The sequence below is a fragment of the Agelaius phoeniceus genome, chromosome 1 (assembly GCF_051311805.1).
Source record: "Agelaius phoeniceus isolate bAgePho1 chromosome 1, bAgePho1.hap1, whole genome shotgun sequence".
Taxonomy (NCBI): domain Eukaryota; kingdom Metazoa; phylum Chordata; class Aves; order Passeriformes; family Icteridae; genus Agelaius; species Agelaius phoeniceus.
In genome coordinates this window covers 85,653,935-85,677,243 of record NC_135265.1, presented here as the reverse complement: position 1 = coordinate 85,677,243, position 23,309 = coordinate 85,653,935, and the positions used below count along the sequence as shown (strand labels likewise).

At 38.0% G+C, this 23,309-nt stretch overlaps 1 long non-coding RNA gene across 1 annotated transcript; it reads left to right on the top strand.

Annotated features, from left to right (window-relative positions):
• Positions 1-18,001: 18,001 nt before the first annotated feature.
• Positions 18,002-21,907, top strand: LOC143694701 (uncharacterized). Its single transcript, XR_013183355.1, has 3 exons — positions 18,002-18,272; positions 18,368-18,456; positions 18,552-21,907. It is a non-coding gene; the product is annotated as an uncharacterized LOC143694701 (long non-coding RNA).
• The last annotated feature ends 1,402 nt before the right edge of the window (positions 21,908-23,309 follow it).

The window sequence follows — 23,309 nt, the reverse complement described above, 5'->3', positions numbered from 1 at the left end:
GAAAGTCTTAAGCATAAAGTGCCACAATCTTCAACTGCAGCTTTACTGACCCCTGTCCTGGAAGCCAAGGGCTTTGTGTCCTTTGTCCAAACAACACTGTCGCAAACAAATTTAGTCACCTCCAAAAGAGATACACAGAGCCAGAGTGTTGGCAACAACAACTCCAAAACCACAGCTGAAATGTAAAGAGCAAATTTGTTTCACTACCCCACTAACCAGAGGATCTCAGCAGTGACACAGAAATGGCAACACAGGCACCATCAGGCTCAGTCGATCCTGATGGGGATGTGGGCCTTCTGCTTGCACAAATTCATCAAGGGCCTACACATGTACATATTTATCCTCTGAGCCTTTTTATGATCTCTGAGCTTTGATCTTCTCTCTCCTAAGACAGGGAGCTCAAGCATGTCCATGAGAGTGCCTCCAAATCTCTCCAAACATCCATGTTATCTATACACAAAGATTTTACTTCTCAAAACAGACAGAGGATAAACAGCAGTAGGCATATGATATGGGGTTTTCCACACTGTTATTCTCCAGGCTTTGGCATTCTCAGCTGCGAGGTCACTTGAACAAATCTACCACCCTCCTCACCACTCTTCTACTTTAACTACTTCCTGCCAGCAGGGATGAAACAAGTATTTGGCAGTGAGAACTGCTGAGTACTTTCAATCTTATTGTTCTTGAGTTCTTGTTGTTCAATCTTATTGTTCTTGAACCTGCCTGGATGGAGAATGCAGCAGGCAAGACTTCCCTAGGAGTCCTTTTTCCAACCATCACAGAAGGGGTCTGGAAGATTTTTTTTGTTTTGTTTTTAAGCCCTTATTAAAAACATGAAGACAATCTGTCTGGGGTGTTTGGTTTTTTTTCCCCACACAATGACAGAAGCAGTTATATTCACTCACTCAGGATATGAGGCAGCCAGATGTAATTACTCCTGCAAATTTCCAAAGGCTTGCACAGATATAGATAGCAATAAAATGTTATCGAATAGACACGGATATAAGAGGAGGAACACAAGCTGTGATTGTAGGACTGCTCTGAAAGTGAAGAGCCTCTCTGGTCTCTGCTTCTATCAACATAGTGAAAATTAAGCATTCAATAGAAGCAAACTCTGACTTCTCCCAGGCTCTCCTTTCCCCATCTGAGGCTTCAAATAAGATCCCTGGATGAGTAATTCCATGACTGCGTATTTAGGGGCTCCTCTACCACCCCTCACTCTCCAGATCTACTGAAACATCTCTGATTCTTCAAAGGATGTTGCAAAGGAAGGAGAGGCTAAGAAGTTACTCTGGGCTCTGAAAGCACATGTCTATATGTGGTTTTAAACTGCCAATTTTTAAAACAAATTTAGTACTAAATCACTATCCCCTGGTCATAAAGTTTCTGGGGGTAAAGACAGAATCAGCAGATGTGCCAGTGAGTGGCCTGCTTTTATTCAAATTCTTCAAGATCCTGCATCAGAACTATCTACTTCTCACCCATGCGTGTTCTGGAGAAAACAGATTTGTATGGGAAATATTCTTAAGCATTTCTAAAAACTGGAGACACAGTAGTAAGGCCTGTATGCCACTCATGCTTTGACTGCCTCACCACCAGATATCAGATATAGAAAAAAGCCTGACAAAATATATAGAATCAGTGAATTATAGCATTGTTTAAGTCAGAAAAGAACTTTAAGTTCACCCAGTCCACCTGTTAACTCGGCACTGCCAAGTTCACCACTTAACCATGATAACTCAGTGCCCCATGTACAAAAATACCACCAGGAATGGTGACTCATCAACTTCCTCAGGCTTGAAAGCCCTTTTGGTGAAGAAACTTTTCCAAATAGCCAATCTAAATAGGTATTAGGCTATTTCTGGATCTCTCCCAAAGATGTTATACATAGGCTTATATTCCAGAGTCTACACCACTTCCAATACTATTTCATTACACAATGACAAAATGAAATTATGTTATCACAGATATGAATTTCAGTTTAAAAGCTAAGTGAAAGGTTGCACTTCAGTAGTCTGCAATTTGGAAAAAGATACATGTCACTAGTAAAAAGATAATAGTGTTTGGTGAGAAACATTAGGCTAATCTGATTAAACTAACTTTATTGGTTTTAGGAAGTAACATAAATCATTTAATCCTCTCAGTAAAATAATAGTGCTTAACCCAACAGTGTTTGTTGAGGGCTTTCTAATCTATTGTTCACAGAAGCAAGTAAAAAGAAAAGTAAAGTTAATTTTTTTTAAGGATCCCTGTCCAAAGATATGTTTGAAAAATACCTAGGAAAGTAATCATCTAAATTCTGGAAAATATTAGGTAAGACTCATACTTTCCTTGCAGTTTAGATAAATATTTGCCACTTTATTACACTTCTGTCTGACAGTGGTACTGCACTGTAACAATGATGGATGATAGCTATCTATTTATTTATCCACTGGGAAATATAGACTTACCAAATTGTAGTCCTGGGACAGGGAAAGGAATAAAAATGAAAATTCAAGAACTTTATCAAATGTCAGACTCAAAGTTTTTAATTCCAGAGCCTTTTTTTTTTTTTACAACTCTACATTGGCATGGGACAAATAGAAAATATATGAACAAATTCAAAATACATAAAATTTAAAAATATCTGGGTTTGTAATGGATCAGATCAATCAACCTGGAAATTTTCCCTTACAGAAAACAGGCCAAGCACAACAGACTGTGCGAGGTGCCAAGGCAGTGTGAGAAGTTCACATTCAAAGCATCACTGTAATGTTAAAACTTACAATACAAAACTAAAACCAAAAAAAATTCCCCACTTCCCTCAACATCATGCCCAAAAACCTTTCTGGGCATTCAAAGAGACAGTCAACATCAATAAGCACAGGAAGGTTGTTGAAATAGGAAGAAATAGGAAAAAAAATCTGGGAAAGCTCTGGACAACATATACATCCCACTGGTATGTTGAAATCTTTATGTATATAATAAAAGAGAAATCTTGAATATTCTTTATGGCAAGTTACATTCCCAAAATTCTTCTATGCTGATTGAAAATGTGTTTAATTAGTACAAATTACTTATATTTTCATTAAATTAGCGAGTACCCAGCACCAAGACCTCAGCTATTAACAGGAAAAGAAGGGTAGTTGTAAAACGAGTCTCCCCTCCAGGGGAATAAAGGGCCCAATATGAAGACTGGACACAGCTCACAGGGAAGTGTGCTGTCTCCTAGGAGCATGGATAATGGGACACTGGAAAACTCTCCAGTCTACCAAAGCCCTCTGATTACTATCCACTATTAGTTGTTCCAACTGGCAACGACGAAATAACAAAGACAAGTTCAGGGGCAATCAAAAGAGACTTCAGGGCCATAAAATCATTGGTAGAGGGATCAGGAGCACAGCTAATATTTTTTTTTTATACTTCCATGAACAAGGAATAATATTGATAGGAATAGGCAGACCTATCCAGTAAATTCATGGCTCTAAGGTTGATGTTGATGGAAAAAGTTTGGGTTTGTTGACCATGGAATGATCTATTTAATACCTGCTTGACTGACATCTGAAAGGATGCACCTGTCTCAGAGAAGAAAAAGAGTTCTAGCACAGAAGCTAGCAGGGCTCATTGACAGAGCTGTTAACTAGCTTGGAAGGGAGGAAGAGGCAAAACCAGGCTTGCCAGTTATGAGTGATGAAATGGTGTGCCAAAATTTGAGGAAACAAGAACTGATGGGATCACTCAATCTGTTTCACAAAGTGTTGGCTATGTTGACTACAAAGTACCACACCTGAAATGTTTCTACACCGATTCATGCAGCTTGGGGAGCAAACAAGATGAGCTCAAGGTTTTGGTCTGGTCCCAGAGATATGACATCACTGGCATAAGTGAAACCTAGTGGGATGAGTCCTGTGTCTGGAGTGCCCTGTTGGATGGTTACAAGTTCTTCAGGAGTGACAGGTGGGGCAGAAGAGGCAGAAGGGTGGCTTTGTATGTAATAGAAGGGGTAGAATATATGAAGTTCAAAGTTGGCAATGGTACTGTTGAGAGCACCTGGATAAAAATGAAGGGACAAATAATACAAATGTCATCGTGGGACTCTCGTATAGACCTCCTAGCCAGGACACTGATCCCCCCTGACAAATTATTATTTAAGGAACCTAGGCACCCTTTGAAGACAGTGGTCTTGGGAATCCAGAACAGTTCCAGATAACTGGAAGATGGAAAAGATTGCCCTGACTTTCAAGAAGAGCATGGAGGAGTACCTGAGAAACTAAAGGCCTGTTAGGGTCACTACAGCAGCTGGTAAAATTATGGAGAAGATTATTCTGGGAGGTATGGAAAAACACCTGAAAGACAATGCAGTCATTGGTCACAGGCAGCACAGCTTTGTGAGAGGAAAGTCCTGCTTATTAAACCTGATTTCTTCATATGATGAGGTAACCCACTTCAAGGGCAGCCAATTGATGTAATGATTTTGGATTTCAATACTGTCTCCCACAGGATCCATCCAGACAGAATGCCCAGCTCACAGGTGGATAAACACATCATGTAATGGGTGGGTGACTGGCTCACAGGTCAGGTCAAAGGATTATAGTGAATGGGCTAACATCACAATGGCAACCTGTCACTAGTGGGGTTCAGCAGGGCTCCATATTCACAGGACTCCTGTGCTTTTGAGCAACTTCATAAATGACATGGATGTAAGACTGGAATGGATACTAAGCAAGTTTGCAGATGATGAAAGCTGAGAGGAGCTGCTGACTCTCTTGAGGGCAGGGAGACCCTGCAGAGAGACCTGGAAAAATTAGAGGGCTGGGCAATCACTGGCCATATCAAGTTTAACAAGGAAAATTATCGGATATTGCACCTGGGATGGGACAACTCTGGGTGTATGCTGGAGAGCAGTATGGCACATAGTAACCTGGGGGTTCTGGTTGAGGGAAATTTGACCATAAGTCAGCAGTGCCCTGGCAGCCAAGAGGGTCAGGTGTGTCCTGGGGTGCATCAGGCACAGCATCACAGCCAGGCAAGGGAGGGGATTGTCCCACTCTGCTCTGCACTGGGGCAGCTTCCTCTTGAGTGCTGGGAGCAGCTTTGAGTGCCACAGTATAAAAAAGGCGTTAAACTATCAGAGAGTGTCCAAAGGAGAGCAGCAAAGATGGTGAAGAGCCTTGAGGGGAAGCTGTATGAGGAGCAACTGAGGTCACTTGATCTGTTCAGCCTGGAGGAGTCTGAAGAGAGACTACACTGCAGTTAGAACTTCTCATGAGGGGAAGAGGAAGGGCAGACACTGATTTCATCTCTCTGGTGACCACTGACAGGACCTGAGGGAATGGCCTGAAGCTGAGTCAGGGGAGGTTTAGTGTTACAGTGTGATGCCATTTCCTGTTTCACCTATCCCAACCCCCCAGGTGTGCCAACCTCTCCTTTTCCCTCCCCCTTTGCCCTCCTGCTGAGAGCTGTCCATCAATCTTAACATTCCAGCAGGGTCGTCGTGTGGTTGGCAGAAGTTCAAAAGATGCCCCTCAGGTCCGGGCTCATTGGCCTGTCCCAGTGTCTTTATCCCTTGAGCCTTCCCCTCCTCACACCTGGTTGGCCCTCACCTGTCCCTTCCCCTCCCCCTGTCCCTGGGCTTAAAAGGAGATGGGACCATGCGGTCTGGATTCTGTTGGGAGCTGTTACAAGATTCAGAGGTCTGTCATCCTGGAATAAAACTCTGGATTAAAACTCTACGATAGAATCCTCTCCTTTTTCTCTTCACCGTCACCTGAACCTTTTCCATCAGAGGTAAATTGAGTTTCTACTATGCCTGGATTTGTTCCAAGTGCCCAGCTGCAGCATCCAGCCGGCCAAAGGTATCTCTGGGGTGAAACACCACAGCTGCCACCTTTGGCCCAGCAGCAAGGGTCAGACGAGGCCAGGCACATTCCACCTGGAAATATCGGGATTAATATTTCTTAGTTTAGGTTGGATATTTGGAAAAGATTCTTCTCCCAGAAGGTCGTTGGGCACTGGAACAAGCTTCCCTGTTGGGAAGTGGTCACTGCACCAGCCTAAGAGAGTTCAAGAAGCATTTGGACAATGATCTCAGTCAAATGGTGTGATTTTGGGGATGCTGTGCAGGGCCAGGAGATGGACTTAAATGATCCTTGTGGACCCCTTCCCACTCAGCTTATTCCATGATTTTGTGATTCTACAATTTTGTGAAGTAAGCAACTTCACTAAGTAAGGGGATTTTTTTAGTATTTCCAGATGATGATGATGAATGAATGTTATAGCAGTACATACAAGAAGGGTATAGAAAAACATGAGATTTGATACAGTGTATAATGTCTGTAAATATAAAATTTTATAAAATAAAACTTTATAAAATACAAAGCTTTCTCTTTTTCTTAACAGCACTGAACTTATGGTATAAATTAATAACTGTTCCAAACTTAAATTTTGCTTCAAACTTAAATTTTGCTTCAAACTTAAATTTTGCTTCAAACTTAAATTTTGCTTCAACTTTGAGTCCACAGGTTCTTCAGAAATGTCACTACAAAGCATCCATGAAGTTTGAGAGTTCTGAACTATTCTAACTCCACTTAAAAACTTTATGCATAGTTTCCTTTCCTAAAACCCTTTTTGGCCTTATAAATGACTATTTTTCTTCTAATTAATACCAGGCAATCTCCTTAAGTCCTTTGTTTTAATGTGTAAATTATTTGTCAGAGATTTCTTTTCCACTTATGTAGGATTTAAAAAAAACCCCTTTTATGCATAATGAGCTTTTATAATCGGCTGTAACCTTAACTGAGAAATTATAATTTTTAAAATTAGTGTTCTTTAGGGAAAATTGTTTTGAAGTATCACTCTTGAACAGAATATGTTTTAGTCCTGTATCATCTTCTGATTTATCATGGCAATTTTAGGTCTTGCATAATTGTTTTGACCTAAAATTAGAAAAAGTATGTTAATGCTTCCATTGATTAGATAGTATAGCAGTTCTTTCAATGTCACTATACATATCTATATATACATAAATCACAATAATTCTACTTTCCACTCTCTGATCATATCTGGCTGGGATTTAAGATTACTACTATCATTTAGAAAATGTGTGTGTGTATGTGTATATATATATATATATATATATACATATATATATACACACACACATAGATTTGTATTCAGACGTTAAACACCACCATCCACAATCAGAAAATCTAGAATCCTTCTAGATGTACTCACCTACAGACTCATGGGTAAAATAAAGAGGAAAAAGTAGAGAAAGAAGATTTTAACATACTAGAAACACATTTCTTCACATATCTGTGTCTTGACTTCTCTCAAAGAATTGATCCAGGATAATGCTTTTTTGTACTGTTTTATTACCAAAGAAAACAAAACTACTTGTTCCCATTACAGCTTTACCTACAATCATGTGTCTCATTTGCCTTTTTTCTGTTTTTTATGTCCACCTGTATCTGCTGTTGATGGATATATTGTATACCACTAAAAATCATTGTCAACCTGTTTGTAGATGCATTCTGGCTGGTTATACTAATTTCTTCCTTTTTATTTCAGCTTTTTGCTTTGTAAGCTCTTTAAAGAATGACAATGAACTATTTGGAATTCAAACCTGTTTGAATTGGTGCTGAAGTACCAACATAATACTAATAACAACACCATAATATTCATGTCTTTACTATTAAGAGAGGGCTGAACAGAACAACGTGTGTTTTTTTCTTCTTCATAGAGAAGTTAGTTTTAAAGAAGAAAGTAATATTTTGGGGTGAAAAATGATCTCACAAATAGGAAATTTTCAATTGTGCTGGAGTTTTTTTGTGGATACATTTATTTCTTTTGTCCTCAGACAGATTGTGCAAGAAAAACACATAAAACAATGTTAAAATATATTAAAATACTATATAATTTTTCAGTCAGGTTTTACTTGCACAATCTGTAACTGCTGGAATGTAATAACAGTTGTTTCCCACTGAGCTCCCTAGAACACAAACCTTTGCAAAAACAATCATTCTCAAAGATGTGTTACAACTTATTCTTTGTGCAAAAGATTCTTTTTGTTGAGTTTATCAGATGATCATTTAAAAGGCATAAACTGATACAGCACGCTAAAGATCTGAAATTAAGTCTGCAGAGATCCCCTGTGAGGACTGTAAATGACTTGCAGATAGCTCTTCTTAACAGCTTTGTTACCAGCGGGGTCTCAGTTAAGTTAGAATAAAAATTGTTTTTGTATTGTTCAGTAAGGAAACATAAAATAAGTTTTACTTGATACTGTATGCTTTTTTTCCTAAGATAACTTACTGGAGATTGGGAAAAAAATTACAAGTTCAAATTGAGCCTCATTCTTCTTATTTGCCCAAGGAAGAGGCTTTTGACCTATCCCAACCTGCACTGCACAGGCTGAGCCATGAAATGGGCCACAAGATGAAGTGGTCATCAGCAGTGAGGCAGCAGCTGGTAGCTACCTGCATTCCAGTCTTTAGTGATATGACTTCTTGATTAGCAGAGTTTGGACATCTCCAATGAAAGAATAATAACTTTAAATGATTTTTCACTTTGATTTTTCCCTGTGTTCTAGCTATATTCTCCAATGTGTAAAAGAGAAACACTTTTTTTCCATTCTCTGTGATTTTTTGCTATGTCATAAATTTCTTTCTTATTAGCTGTTGTACCAGACAGTAGAGCTAGATTATATAGCAAGGTTTATTAGGTGAACACTTTATGTGGTCAAACCCAAACATTTTTGGGGAACAAATTTAGCAGTAGAGAGGACTCTCCCAGCCATCATTTATCTGCTAAAGTGGGTTCTGTCATAGAAGCAGATTGTGGACTCCTGTTTATCCTGCATGGGCATGTATTAAAGCAATACACTGTGGCTGCTACTCAGAACAGGAGTGGGTTGTTTTTCTCCTGTGAAGACTGGGGTGCAGAAAATACTCTGTGAGCAGTGCATATCACAGAATCCCAGATGTTGTCATCTTACTGCAAAACTCCCATACCTCGTAGGTGATTTCTCATGGGCATCTCCTCACAGGACTGACTCCTTCCTCTTCACAGCACAGCCAACAAACTCCAACTCTCTCCTCACCCAGCTAACCCACTCTTCTGTAGCACTTGTCTTCTTATTGGACACAGCTGTGGCCTATTAAGGGCAGGCCTGTTCCTAATCTTTGGTGATTAGTACAGCTGCAACTCCTCAGGTGTGAGACTAACTTCTGCACTATATTTTTTTTTCTTACATTCTATCCCTCCACACCCAGAATCATTAGGGTTGACAGGGGACCTCATCTAATGGACCTTACAGATCATCTAATACAACCCCCATGCCTAGGTAAGGTAAAGAAATTCCTCCTCATGCTGAGGTAGAACTAATTGTGTTTTAGTTTATGGTCATTGCTCCTCATCCTGTCACTGCACACCACTGAAAAGACTTGCGCCATTCTCTTAACACTCACCTTCAAGATATTTATTTGCACTAATAATCTCTCTTCTCTAAACTAAACAGACCCACCTCCCTCCATCTCTTCTCATGTGAGAGATGCTCCAGATCCTTCACCATATTTTTGATCATCCACTGGACTCTCTCTCTTTAAGTCTTTTACTGAGGGGCCCAGAACTGCACACAATATTTCAAATGTGGCCTTATTCAGGCCAAGCAGAGAGGCAAGATCAACTTACTCCATCCGCTGACCTCCTGCTTCCTGCTGCACCCCAAGGTACCAATGGCTCTTCTGGCCACAAGGGCACTGCTGGCTCATGGTCAGCTTGCAACCCATCAAGATTAGCAGGTCCTTCTCTGCAGAGCTGCTCTCCAGTAGGTTGAGCCCTAATCTGCGCTAGTGCTTGGGGTTATTTCTCCCCAGGTGCAGGACCCTGCACTGGCCCTTGTTGAACCTCACTGGGTTTCTCTTTGCCCAACAATTCAGCCTATCTAGGTCCTGCTGAATGGCAGCTCAGCCTTCAAGTGTATGAGCCAGTGCCCTGAGTTTTGTACCACCAGCAAACGTGCTCAGGTTCTATCTCTTTGTCCAGGTTGTCAATAAACAACTTGAATAAGACTGGAGCCAGTATTGAAACATCACTGACTACAAACCTCCAAGTGGGTATTGCTTTGCTGATCATGACACTCTGAGGTCTGCCATTCAGCCAGTTCTTGATCCACCTCACTCTCTTTTCATCTAATTGCATTTCCCGAGCTTACCTGTTGGGATATTATGGGTGACAGTGTCAAAAGCCTTGCTGAAGTTGAGGGAATTAATACTCTGAGCTCTGTAATACAGATACAGCATGAAGGGCTACCAAAAGCACAATAACTATCCAATAATTTCATGATGGTTTTGTTTTTTCCCTAAGGGTTTCAGTAAAATATCCTGCTCTTTGTAGCAGTGGTTTGTGAGACAGCAGAAATCTGTCTGAGATTGAGAATTTCAAATTAAAATGTCAAATCAGAAAAGGTACCTCTATGCATTAGATTAAACACTCTCCCATCCCTCTCCGTGGCATTTGCACTATTTATAGCCTCTTCCTCCTCTCAAATGATGACTTTTAATTTGACTTTTAGTTTATTTTTTTCCCAGTAAAGGGAGTCCAGCTGCATCATTCAAGGTAAAAGTCTTCACTAGGGAGCAAGGGTTTTGTCAGGTGATGTAGAGTGGGCATCAACACATCTAAGACCGAACTCTGGTTATAAACCTATGTTTTTGAAATAGTTCCAAATTCTGACTTAGTGCATAATAAGGAAATGGGTTAGACCAGTAATATAACAAAGCATGTTCAGTATGCATGCAGTTCATGGGGGACAATTGGTTTAGGATGGTGACTTGGCTCAGTGAAGGATGAATTTTTCAAACATATATTTTTGTTTAACTCTTCTGATGACACTTAAAAATGTAGTTGTGCAGTTCTCCAGCAAAAAAAAGAATTCATAAATATTCCAAAGCACTTTTAGATCTGCATTACACATGTGACAGTCAACTTGGCTGTAGAATAACCCTGTTAATTCTTCTAATAGTATGATGTGTAAAAGATCACAGCTTTTCACATCTACAGAGGAATGGACATTTTGTGGGATTCTGCAGCCAAGCTTTGCTTTCAAATTTTGTTATACCTATGTGCTTAGCTAGCTTACCTATGGTTTCCTTAGTAGTTTTGATAATCTAATGCATAATTTGTATTTTCACTTAGTATATTTCTTCCTTACTTCTAGACAGAAACAAGATAAATCCAGAATTTCTCTTTCCAGCAATGCTTTAGATTTCTGTGTGACCTTGAGAAAAAAATCTTTGTTTTGCTTCATCCACTTGTGAAGTAAGTGTAATAAATATTACATATATTCAGGAGGAATTCAGGAGAAAAAAAATAATTTTATTTTAAACTCAAAAAAAAAATTTGAATTTTCAGGATTCTTTTCCTCCTATGAACTTACAGTTCCATGAGTAACATGGCACGTGAAACAGAAATGTGGCTATCATGAATAAAAACCAGTATGAATAAACACTGCTTCTATGATAAATTCAGCTTTTAATGTTGAATTGTGAAACTGACAATTTGACCCATCTCAAAGATCAGATGGCTTTGCATCTCATTCTGGATTATATTCCTCTTACAGTAGCCAATGAGGATTGTAAACTAGGAATATGGAAATAAAATGCAACACACATTTTTTATAACATAAGCAATACAAATTTAAACAGTCTTAATTGCACATACAGTAGTAATGACTGCAATTTGATGTGAATGTTCCCTGCAATAAGAAACATTTTTGTGAAGTTCTCAGTGAATTATGTACATTATTGAGCATATTCTACAGCTTTGTGTTAATCTCCAGACGACAAAAAAAAAATCAAGTCAATTATTTCTTGTAAATCATTTGTTCAGATAATTTTCAGGCTTTCTAAAAATTTTCAGGCTTTCTGATATTTTGCAATAATTTTTTTCAATATATTTGTATCTTTTAGTTTTACATGGCGTAGAAGGACTTCAAGCATGTTACTTACAATCCAAGCTGTAAATAAGAATTTGGAGATAAAATTACAAATGGATAAGTGGGCAAATACCACTCAAACTTATCCTATATACATAACTGAAAAGTTGTAGGGTTTTTTCCTTAGATCAGGTTAATGATGGCTATTGAAATGTATCTACAACCTTTAAAACTTTCTGTATTTAGCTGAAGTTACTAGTCCCTTATTTATTCCTTTTCAGTGATTAAATCTACTTTCTGTTGGCGTCTAGAGTACAAATAAAATACAGCCACACTTTCTGAAAAGAATTTAGAAATTCTTTGTACTTTTCTTTCTGAATTCTTGAACACAGTGGACAACACCTAAACCTCACTTCAGGTGCAGCTGCAGCATGTCTCCGGTCCCCAGCTCTGAGATCTGGGTCCCTTCAAGAGCTACGTACCATCATCTCTTCCCTGAAGGAAAAAGTTTGCATAAGGATATTGTGTAACTGTATTATCTTAATGTGGAGTGGAGATGTGGTATCTGGCTTGGGGACAGAGAAGCAGACCCTTTATGCCTCAAAGAACCTGCAGAATTTGAGAAGCAGAGGATAAAACTTTCACTTTGAAGAACCAGAGAAAACAATGGGGAAGAGCAAAATATAAGGATTGCTATTGCCATCAGGATTCATAATGTATACATAATTTATACATTTTTAAATTATCCAGTATATACCTCTACACTTGTAACATACTAGCCAGTACATAGAAACAGCAAATACCATGTTTCTTTGAAAATTTGCTGACTATTCAAATTCTTTTGGTAATTGATTGGTGTGAATCTTTATTCAGTTGAAGGCAGAAGAGTACCAAGAAAAGAAGAAGACAGACAATTATATATATCACTTTATTTAAATAAAATCAGAAGATTAAAAAAATATTAAAGATCCTGTATTAAAAAAGACAGAGCTTGTCAGCTGACTTATTTTTTTGAGGAGTGACATTTCTGTATAGAAAGGTATTTTTGTAAAGCTCTGATAAGGTACATCAGAGGGACAGAATTAACGCATCCTTGTAATGAATGTGGACAGCTTCTGAATATCTTTTTTTTATTATTATCTAAGATATGAAAAAAATTATAAAATGAGGCTCTGAAAATTATTTATAGCTATTTCTTTCATCTCTCTTTTGTATTTAGAATGAAGCAGTCAGATCAGAGTATATTGCCTTTGTAAACCTTCTGTGTTTACTTCATGGGAGCACAAAAGAGACAGATTTTAAAAGTCCATAATTTACAGGGTAATTTTAATTGGTGTTGCTGTAATTTGGGGCAGTCATGCAGTATTGGTAATGTGATTATATTATTATTCCTTTATTTATTTGCCACTGAAATGCTGACAACATATATCTCTCACTAAATGTACATGGCAAGCACATCCTGTCCCAAAAGGTAGCTTTTCACTTGAGCTCTTACCAGCTTTACTCATCCTGCACATCCATTTATGCAAAAGGAGTTACCTTATGAAGTGATGCCTCATGGCAAGGATGCAGATGATGTTGAAAACCTGCAGCAGCTGAAAAGCCTGCTTGGTGAATGAAAAATTGGAGACTCCTAACTCATGCTGTTCCCATTGTTGTTTTCTGTCTGCTTTGAGAGTGAGTAGTTTCCCTCTCCCTCAAAATGAGCTGCCCTCTATCCATTTCCGTTCATCTTTTTATAATGTCCACCATTTCCTGATAGGAAAGGCAAGCAGCCTGGGAGCCCTGTGTGGCAGTGGGCACCACACATAACACCTCCTCAGTGTGGCAGGGAGTGGGAGCAGCAAGTGTCCTGGCAGGAGTGGGAGAGCAGCCCCTCTGCCTGGCTGCAGCACCCAAAGTTCCCACCGATGGGGGTATTTGCACCAAAGCCAATCATTCCCTGAAGAAGTTATCAGTGAGGAAGCTGACAATCAGCTGATGGCAGCATGCAGCAACATGTGGGACCTCTGCCCTTCTGTGTTTGGGGGAGCAGGGGCTTTCCCACCCACATGTTGGTGGATTCTGGGCAGCTGCAGGGCTATATGCTAAGCTGGAGAGGCCATGGAAAGCAGGTAAACAGGACAATCCATCCTCTCTGGAGAAGGGACTGGGGTCTGTGAGCCATACCTGCAGTAAGGCTGTGTGTGAGCAGAGGGAATGCAGAGCTCTGAGTGCATCTGTTGGATCAGAGCTTGGGTGGATTACTCCTAGAAGAACACTTAAAATTGTGTTTACTAACATTTTGTAAGAGTCTTGTGGTCTGGTTTAACCATTGAATTGCAGAAATTGATTTTGAAACTATTATTCCCTGACTGCTTGCTAATTATGTGCTATTCATAGATGCAGAAATCAAGTTTTGACGTTGACTGGAGTCAAAGCATGTTAGCTGAACATTTTTTCCCTGAGATTCATGGCATCTCAGTGAATAACCTGTGATTTCTGTGACCATTTTCCTACCCTTTTTCACCATTCCCTTCCTGTTTTATTGAAGTTATGCTAAATCTCCTTTTGACTTTCTCTTTTTTAAATAATATGAATCGAAGCTACCATCAAAAGGGCTTTTTGTGCACCTTGCAAATATAAGCCCCTTCAGAGAAAGCATGCACAGGTATGCAAGTGGATGTCAACTTCCACATCTTCTAGATGTGGATAGCTAGGATATTCTGTCTAAGAAGATGGTAGCTGGATCTCCCACCAGGTATCCTCTTCCTTTAAACACTTTCTTTCTATTTTCCAAATGGAGCTCCATACTCCTTGAGATATGATACAAATGAGAGAAACATGGAGAAAGAAGCGTATGAGCTGAAATTTAGCAAAAGATTTTAGCATTTAAGTATCACATTCTTGTATGACCTGATTATATAGTCACAGAAATGTCTTATTGTCCGAGACCTGTCTAAAAAGAAGGTCAAAAAAAAGCAAATAATTTCTTCTTGTGGGTGAGACAGGTACACGGCCACATGTGCAATTTTATGTGCAACTTGGTAAAACTAATCTGCAAGTACATGTTGCAAGTTGTTCTGCAAAATAGAACATCCATATTTGCTCCAAATATACATTTAGCAGCTAAAAATGAAACTTTTTCCATTTTGGTGTGTGGAAACTTTTCACTAGCTTTCTTTTCAATTGTACTCCTAGAATAACATTGCTTCTGGGTCAATCTTTTTTACTTAAAGCACAGTCTATAATATGTATGCATATACAACAGTTCTCGGATCCCCAGACCTTGACAAACACATTTTCTTCCTAAAAAAAGGCTGTAGATTTTTCAGTGAAGCCTATGTCTGTGACAAATTTCAGCTGCCGGACCATGGCAATTCCAGGAAATCATGCATAGCTTTAAATATTGATATGTTTTTGTTACTTATCCATTTCTATAATGAATCATATATGCTGAAATTCCCAAAGAAAACAAAATGTAGGAAATGTCAGCCACATTGTCTGAAGTCCTCCACAAGGTTAAAAATATCAAAGGTGGGTTTTAATGACAAATTTTGTCAATACTGCTATAGCAGTAAGAAAAGTAAGAAAAACCCATGGAATATACAAATCTACCACATAAGCCCTGTGTTTTTCCAGGGATAATTTATCTCTATTTCTGAGAGTACTTCTACATTAGCAAAAGATTGGTCTTGTTAATGTGATCTACAACTGAGAATGTTACATGACACTTTATCACCAATGATGTATTAACTGGAGACTATAACCTGAAAATAATGAACACAGGAGTATAACTCCACTACCGCATCATAAACTCAAGAAACTATTTTACTTTTCTCTGCAAGAATTGAGTAGCTTGTGAATTTAATTTCTATGCACTGCTTAGGCCTACATTTTATTTAACCTTTTTCACATGTTTACCTTCATTGACTGCTTGCTGTGTTTTAATACCAAGAGAAACTATTTAATCCACTCAAACATTTTCATTAGATTCTCTTTCTAAGTGGCACAATGGACAATTACACCTCCTAGTAAGGCAGGTACTCATTGTTAGAACAATGTCTGTTGTCACTGGAGCACAAAATAGTCTGTGTGGCTCATGAATTGAGCCAGATTCAAAAAGATTTTTAATAGCATTGTAGTTCTTTAATGTTCATAATAAAATTTTTTTCCATTACCTAAGATCTGAGATAAATCCATTTCAATAAATTCACTGATACACTCAATAAGCTTAGAGTCAAATCTCTTTTCTCTCTCTTTTCTTGTTTGGATTTCTGATAGGGTTTTTTTGTGTTATGTTTTCATTTGCAAGGTCCTTTATACATTTTCTGAGTGCTGTTATCTAACAAAACAATCTTTAATTTGCAAAACATATCTAGCAATTTTTTTCTGGTGGTTTACTCTTCTCCCTTTTTTCATGGAAGGCTTTGGACCTCTTCAGCATGAAAGAGTTTAATGGTGAAAAGTCTCTAGATGCCTAGTGATGATGACAGCTGTTTTGTGATCTTAGACAAAATTTTCTCCTGCTCAATTGCCATATTGCAGACATCTCACACTGAGAAAATTAATACTTATGACGAGAAATAATATGATTCTTTCTATCCAGATGTACTTCATGAAGGGAAATAATTAATTACTAAGAAAACTTGTGACTTCAGCTTCACCCCAAGGGTCTACTCCTTCTTAGGCCATCTAAGAAAAATTATGTTTCCTAATAGTGACATAAGGATGTCTGATCCTTTTCATTTCTAGAGGCTTTAAATGTTATTTTAGCAGCTTTGAATACTCCAGGTTTTTCTTTTCCCATTTGAATTGGGCAGGTCATTCTGACTTGCTAGAAAATTAGATTGCAATGTCATAACAATACCTTTCCCAGGTTCTTTTCTGGTTTTGTTTTGTGGGGGGTGGGGTGGGGGGGGACGGGGGGGGATGGGTTGTTTTTTTTTTTTAAATGCTGAATTACATAAACTTCATACGTTCTTACTTCTGAAAATACAGCCCTTCCATTACATATTATTTTAAAAATTGAAGCCTGTTGGAAACCAGTGCAGGCATAACTCAGGTCTCAACATAGAAACATTGCTGCAAGGTATGCACTGTTGTGGGTTTTTTTTCAAATATATGGAAAGGAAACAATGGTAATCAGAAAGGGTGAAGTATGTTTTAGCATAGGTGACAGATAGTGAAGTTCTGCATTGGCTTTTCCATAGAATTTTATTCCTTCTGGGGGATTGATGTGTGATTATAATTACACCCCATGAGAAATGGTTTCAAGCTTGCAATCTAGTTTGCTTTGTGTTTGTCATTTTGCAGCTATAATTTTAGGAGGCTGTGTGTTTCCTGTGACTGTTACACTTAGAATAAATTACATAGGTGGAAGAGAGATGCACTGTCAGTGCTCCGTGAAGAGTAATTTGCCTGGTACGGGCTCACAAGGCATTATCTTACAATGTTATAATTAATCAAGTACCTTTTGGCAAGTTAGTGTCAGCTGCAGAGCAAAAGACTTCTGTCACATCATGACTTGCAAGTCCTCATTAGCTGTATAATAACCTTTAAAATTGCAGGGGCAGACTGACATTACTCAACGTAGCTTTTACCCCTGTGTGCACATGCTCAGCGAAGACCTAGTCACTTCCATAAATAGGTACTTTGCAGTATTAAGAAAAGATTCATAATCTGGCCCCTTAATTATTAGCTTTTTGTCCTGAAAGGCATGGTTGTTCATGAATTGCAAATTTTATTTCTTGTGATTCAGAATATTTAAGTGCTTATTGGTGCAGAACAACAAATTACTGAATGAAGTAATTGTAAGAAATATACCTGTTTTTTACAACAAAAACACGGTTTCATGACTCTCCCACAATTTAAATGACTGCACAGTGTACAATAATATGTACTCTAGTCTGACTTCAGCTCAGTATACAACAGATTACATCTGGCCTGGGGTACGTTACTCCACAGCAAACGTGGGAGGGTTATTGACAGTAGATACAAAGTGGTGAAAATCAATCATACCACACAATAAATTCCCCTGAAGTGAATAGTAAGGGCAAACAGATTCTGCATTTACATCTGAACAACACATCTGAAAGAGGTGCACTGGATGAAAAAAACCTGTATTAGAAAAATCACTGCCAGATCTTCCTTCTTTTCTTGAGCAGAGAGAATAGCAATCACGCTGCAAGCTTTGAGCGTCACAGCTTAGTCTTTGCTCTCTCTTTGATTTTGGATGCTTTCATTTTCTCATGCACAAATAAAAGCACTTTGAGGTGATCTAAGAGGCATATTAAGGGCTCTTTATGAGAAGAAATGTTCAAGACTATGAAAACATGGTCTTCTGAGGAATATTAAATTGGATCTCAATAACAGAGATGTATGAAATCCGAAGATATTTTCAAAAACTTTTGTCAGTAATTTTGTCTGGTTGCCAGTTAATCATTAGAAGAATGTCTCATTTTTGCTTTCCAGGTGCTCTCTAAAGGGACAAAGAAAAAAAATTAAAAAGAAGAGCAGTGTATTTTGTGAAGAGGAAAATGAGAGAATTAAATCACAGTGAGGTATGTGTGCCTAGTCTTGGTTTTCTGATTCTCTTACATGCATCTGTGATAGGTCTTTCATTTTAATGAGCTTCATCTTTCCTGTTTTCCTACAGTCATCGACAGGATTTTTCCAGTGCAGTATATGGGCCACTTGTAAGTGTGAGGAGTGGCCCTCAGACCACCTGTGGGATAGGACCAGAGAATCACCAGGACAGAATAAGGTCTCTGCTACTTCACCTGAGGAAAGATGAGCTGCATTTCCACTGCCTTTCCACACCTATTTCAGACTCATCCTTATGCTGTGTAGGTGAATGCGTATGAGAGTGGCTGGGAGCTACCCTCATTGTCTTTGAACAGGTGATATTGCAGCTCAATGACACCAGGACAGCTATGGGAGCTCTGACACTGAAGATGACTTAGCATACTTTAACGGGATTTTTGCATAAATATTTCAATTTGCAGTTCAACTCAAGCTTTGTAATAACAAGAACATCAGAAGGGTTTTTACACACACATGCACACACACACACACACACACACACACACAAAAACAACAGCTAACATCACAGTGCAATTCATAAATACTGTACAAAGCTATTTTCTGAACCAGTATTTTATTTTATCTACCTCTTTCTGTAGATAAAAATAACCCAGGTCTATCCTGAGAATCTAAACACCAGAGGTCAACTAAAATAACTCAAATTAATTCCCTTATTATGTGCTTTTAAGACTGTTGCTCATATCATAGTTTTCAATGTTTGATGTTTGCAGTGTCGATCCTGCAGGTTTATTAACTCTTAATACCACTGGGTGGCTAAAAAGTAAAGCAAGAACTGAATGAATTAGAAAAATGGGATTGAAGGAGGAAACAGTGTTAGTATTCCTAAAACATGACAATCAAATAGCCAAGAGAGAGCCTTTCAGAGATCACAACCTTGGTATATTTATTTTCTTCAAGTTTATAAGTTAGAAATTGAGGTAGAACAGAGTTAAGTACAGGGGCAAGGCAGATTAGCAGAAAGGGCATAGGTCATCACTGACAGAAAGTATGTGGAACATTTTTAACCAGATTTTTCCTCATCTGTTTATAAGAAGAGAATGTATTTAAATTTATATGTTCAATTTACAGTCTGGAGAGCATATATGTACACATTGATGGTTAATTTTTCTCATTTCTTGTATTCAATACTTTTCTGACAGGGTGTTTTTTCCATCAGCCCAAAGCAAATTTTGATTCTTATAAAGGTTAGTTAAAAAATTAATGCAAACATTTTCATTTTCCATTACATAACATCTGCATTCTTCTTTGTTTTAGGAACCATTTGCTTGTTTCTCTTTTGTTCTCTCTTTTTAACCAACCTGATAAAACATGTTGTTTCACTTGCTAGAGGAGTAAATTCAGAAAAGTTCCTGAAATAATGTCAGTATAAATCCCAGAGTACATTTAATAAATAGAATTGTTCATTTTTTCATCATAAAAATCTACAGAAGGAAAGAGAAGGGAATTGCAAAGTATCGGGTGAGGAACTGTTTTTGCATTCAAGTTATGAAGCCAATATGATTTCATTCATAAACAAAAGCTAAAAGCTTAAAAATCTCTACAATTAATGAGCTAATGGAAGGGAGCCCCCCCATAGCATATAAACCAGCCAATGTGATGTGAAGTTATCTTTGAGTTGTGAGGAATTTTTTAATCTTTCTATGTGTAGAGGATTTGTTCTGTATACAATATACAGCACACCACAAAAAATGGCTTGCGGCACCTAGATTTATGCAGCAGTTTTTAATTTCTGATGTCAAAACTAACAACTATGGCAATCATGGGAATTCTATCATTCTATCATCACAGTTGATCCTGTGATTCTGTGATTGACTCTTTTGGATGTCTTAATCCTTTGGCAATTTTTTTCTGACTGGAGTTGGGTTTTTTTTCCCATGAATAAGTAGATAATTTCCATAATTGTGTATTAACAGACTTGTACTCAATTTGGAAAGTCTGATACGTTCAGTGTTGTGTGCACCTCAAAATCTGTGGACTTTTTCAGAACGTAGCACAGGTGGAAACTGCCCACTTTTTGTGCATTAATATTATGTGGCACATGATGTGATTACTGAAGTATTTAAAATTCTGTCCTGAAGTTTTCCATCCAGTACACTGATAGTTTCTATGTTACTTCAATGTAGGTATTAGCAAAAAGATTCTGACAATTCTATCTCAGTAGAAGCAAACCAAACACAAAAAAAGATAATTTGCTGCATTCACATAAAACTTTGTATCACTGATTTTGCCATGAAAGGAAACTGAGATCTCATGTCACTGTACAACAGAGCAAGACTATATACTTTGCACACAAGATACTCTCTTTTTCACATACTCTGATGAGACAGTCTGCACCATCCCTCACCTGTGTATAGACTAACTTTGTATGTTGTCAAGCTGAGCTGTAGTGGTCTGTGCTCTCTATGACAATGTTCAGTCTTCTCGTTTGATTCATTTCACCCTAGAGTAGCTAGGAACGACTTGCTGGTGCAGAAGACTGAAGATCTCTTTTAGCCCCATACCCTTCTGCAGAGATTTTAATTTCAATCCTTCCCTTCCCTTCCCTTCCCTTCCCTTCCCTTCCCTTCCCTTCCCTTCCCTTCCCTTCCCTTCCCTTCCCTTCCCTTCCCTTCCCTTCCCTTCCCTTCCCTTCCCTTCCCTTCCCTTCCCTTCCCTTTTCCTCTACTCTCCACAAACACTGGACTTCAAAGTGAACTTTTCAGATGTTAATGCTATGGGAGCTCCTTCTGTGTAGATTAAGACTAATATTAATTTTATTCACAATAGAATGTGCTGCAGGAAGCTGGAAGGTTTAATTGAGATTAGATTAACTCAGAGACGAAGTATCAACTGATGACACAGGAACATTTTTTCAGAGTAGGGTACCCAGGCTTTGGGCTGAATATTGTTTGCATCTCTAAACTGTAAATCTTATGCTTATATAAGATCCTTCAGAAAGTCTAAATCCCTTTACTGACTCAGAACTATCCTCAGTGCTCACACTGAGAGAATACCATGAAAATATACTTGCTGCATGCTCTAACAGGCTGGTGACTTTAAAAGAGCACAGCAAAAATTCATGGATTTAGAGGAATGTCTAAATATATCTTGATGTTGCAGAAGCAGCTTTCTGGTATTTAGATGATAATTAAATAAAACATATCATTCTTAATGTTGCCATTTTTTTCAATGTCTTTCTGACTGTAAATTTTCAGGGAAAGAGGATATATATGGTTAAGTTGTCCAGGTAGGTAGAAAGAAGCTGATGTGTCCATACCAATGACACACACAAACTCTAGTTTCATTATTTATGTGATTAAATTATACCTGTGTTTTCTGCCTACATTTTATATAACATACTCAGTCTTAAATATTATTCGTCTCTTCCATACAACTACTGTGGATAGAATAAAACAACTTCATAATAAATTTGAATCAACTAGACAAAATCACAGATACAAGGAGGATTGTATAGAGCTAAAGCAAAAGAAGACTGAGAAAATCCTCAGATTTAAATACAATTACATCAGAATTCAACTCAGATTGTGAATATCCAACCTGTCATTTTTGGTCAAGGTCATCGTTCTCACAGATTAAATAGATATTATTAGGACAGATATTTTAAAATCAGTCTGCCTTATTAAAATATTAAAAGCTGAAGATAGAATTCCAGCAAGTGGAAGTCAAAGTGAAATAATTCTAGAGAATTGTAAGTATTACATATTCTAAGCATATTACACATTCACAGCAAAAACAGGGCAGTAAGAACACAATGCAGAGAACAAAACACACAATAGATTAACCATTTAACTTCTACTTAGATCTGATATAATTTAACCATTTTGTTATAAAGCCAGGAATTAAAGTATGGCAAAATAAATTGCTATATTTCTTCTGTTGCTATTATCTGCAAATCAATATCTTGGCACTGCAAAATAGTGAAAACTTCAAATTCCCTTGATTCCACCATGACCAGAAAGCAATCCCTACTTACATCAGTGGTTGCCAGTCCATTAAATGTTTTCATGCTGTGCTCCTGAACCTAGCCAAACCTGAGGCTGAACTCAGCACCAAGGTGTAATTTCCTCCATCAGATTGTCTGAATAGGCAGCTGTACAATCTGCCTCTTGTGAGACTTGAAATCTTTAAAAAGCATGCCTACATGTCCAAGACAGATTTATATGTTTTCAAATATTGATTTATCAAAAAAACCATCTCCCAAGATCTATACCATATCAAAGAATGGATGACTGTTTTGAGATCTCCTAATTGTTTCTGTCAGTTCTGTTGCATTTATGGGCCTGTAGGTAACTGCATCTGAAGAAGAGATAGTAGACTGGAAACAATATTTTACTGATTTCTGAGCCTGGCTTTTTATAGGGCCTGAAGAGATGGAAAGCTGTTAGTTTCAGGACTGAAACTAGGAAAGTTAATGTTTTCTTGTAAGTGTCTTTACCAAGTGAGAAGGATCAATGCAGCCATTCAAATGATCTTATGAGCATCACATAAGCTTTGCATGCTATTCTAGATGGGGAGAAAGACACTCATGGGTGGTAAAACAGGCTCCATCTGTTTTAGCTCAAAATGTAGATTTTCAGTCAAGTAGTGAATTTTGTTTTAATGGTGGAACGATATTTCCTCCAAACAAATTAGGGAGAGTAAATGACATAATGGTTATGAAAAGCAACTCCTCTGGAAAGTGTAGGATGTCATACAAGTAATAAAAAATCCCAGTCTGATCTGCTGCAGCATTAGGCATATTATTATCATTGTAGTTATTCTTAGTGTAGTGGAACCTACAGGAAAGCTTAATCTCTTTAAGCAGGTTTAT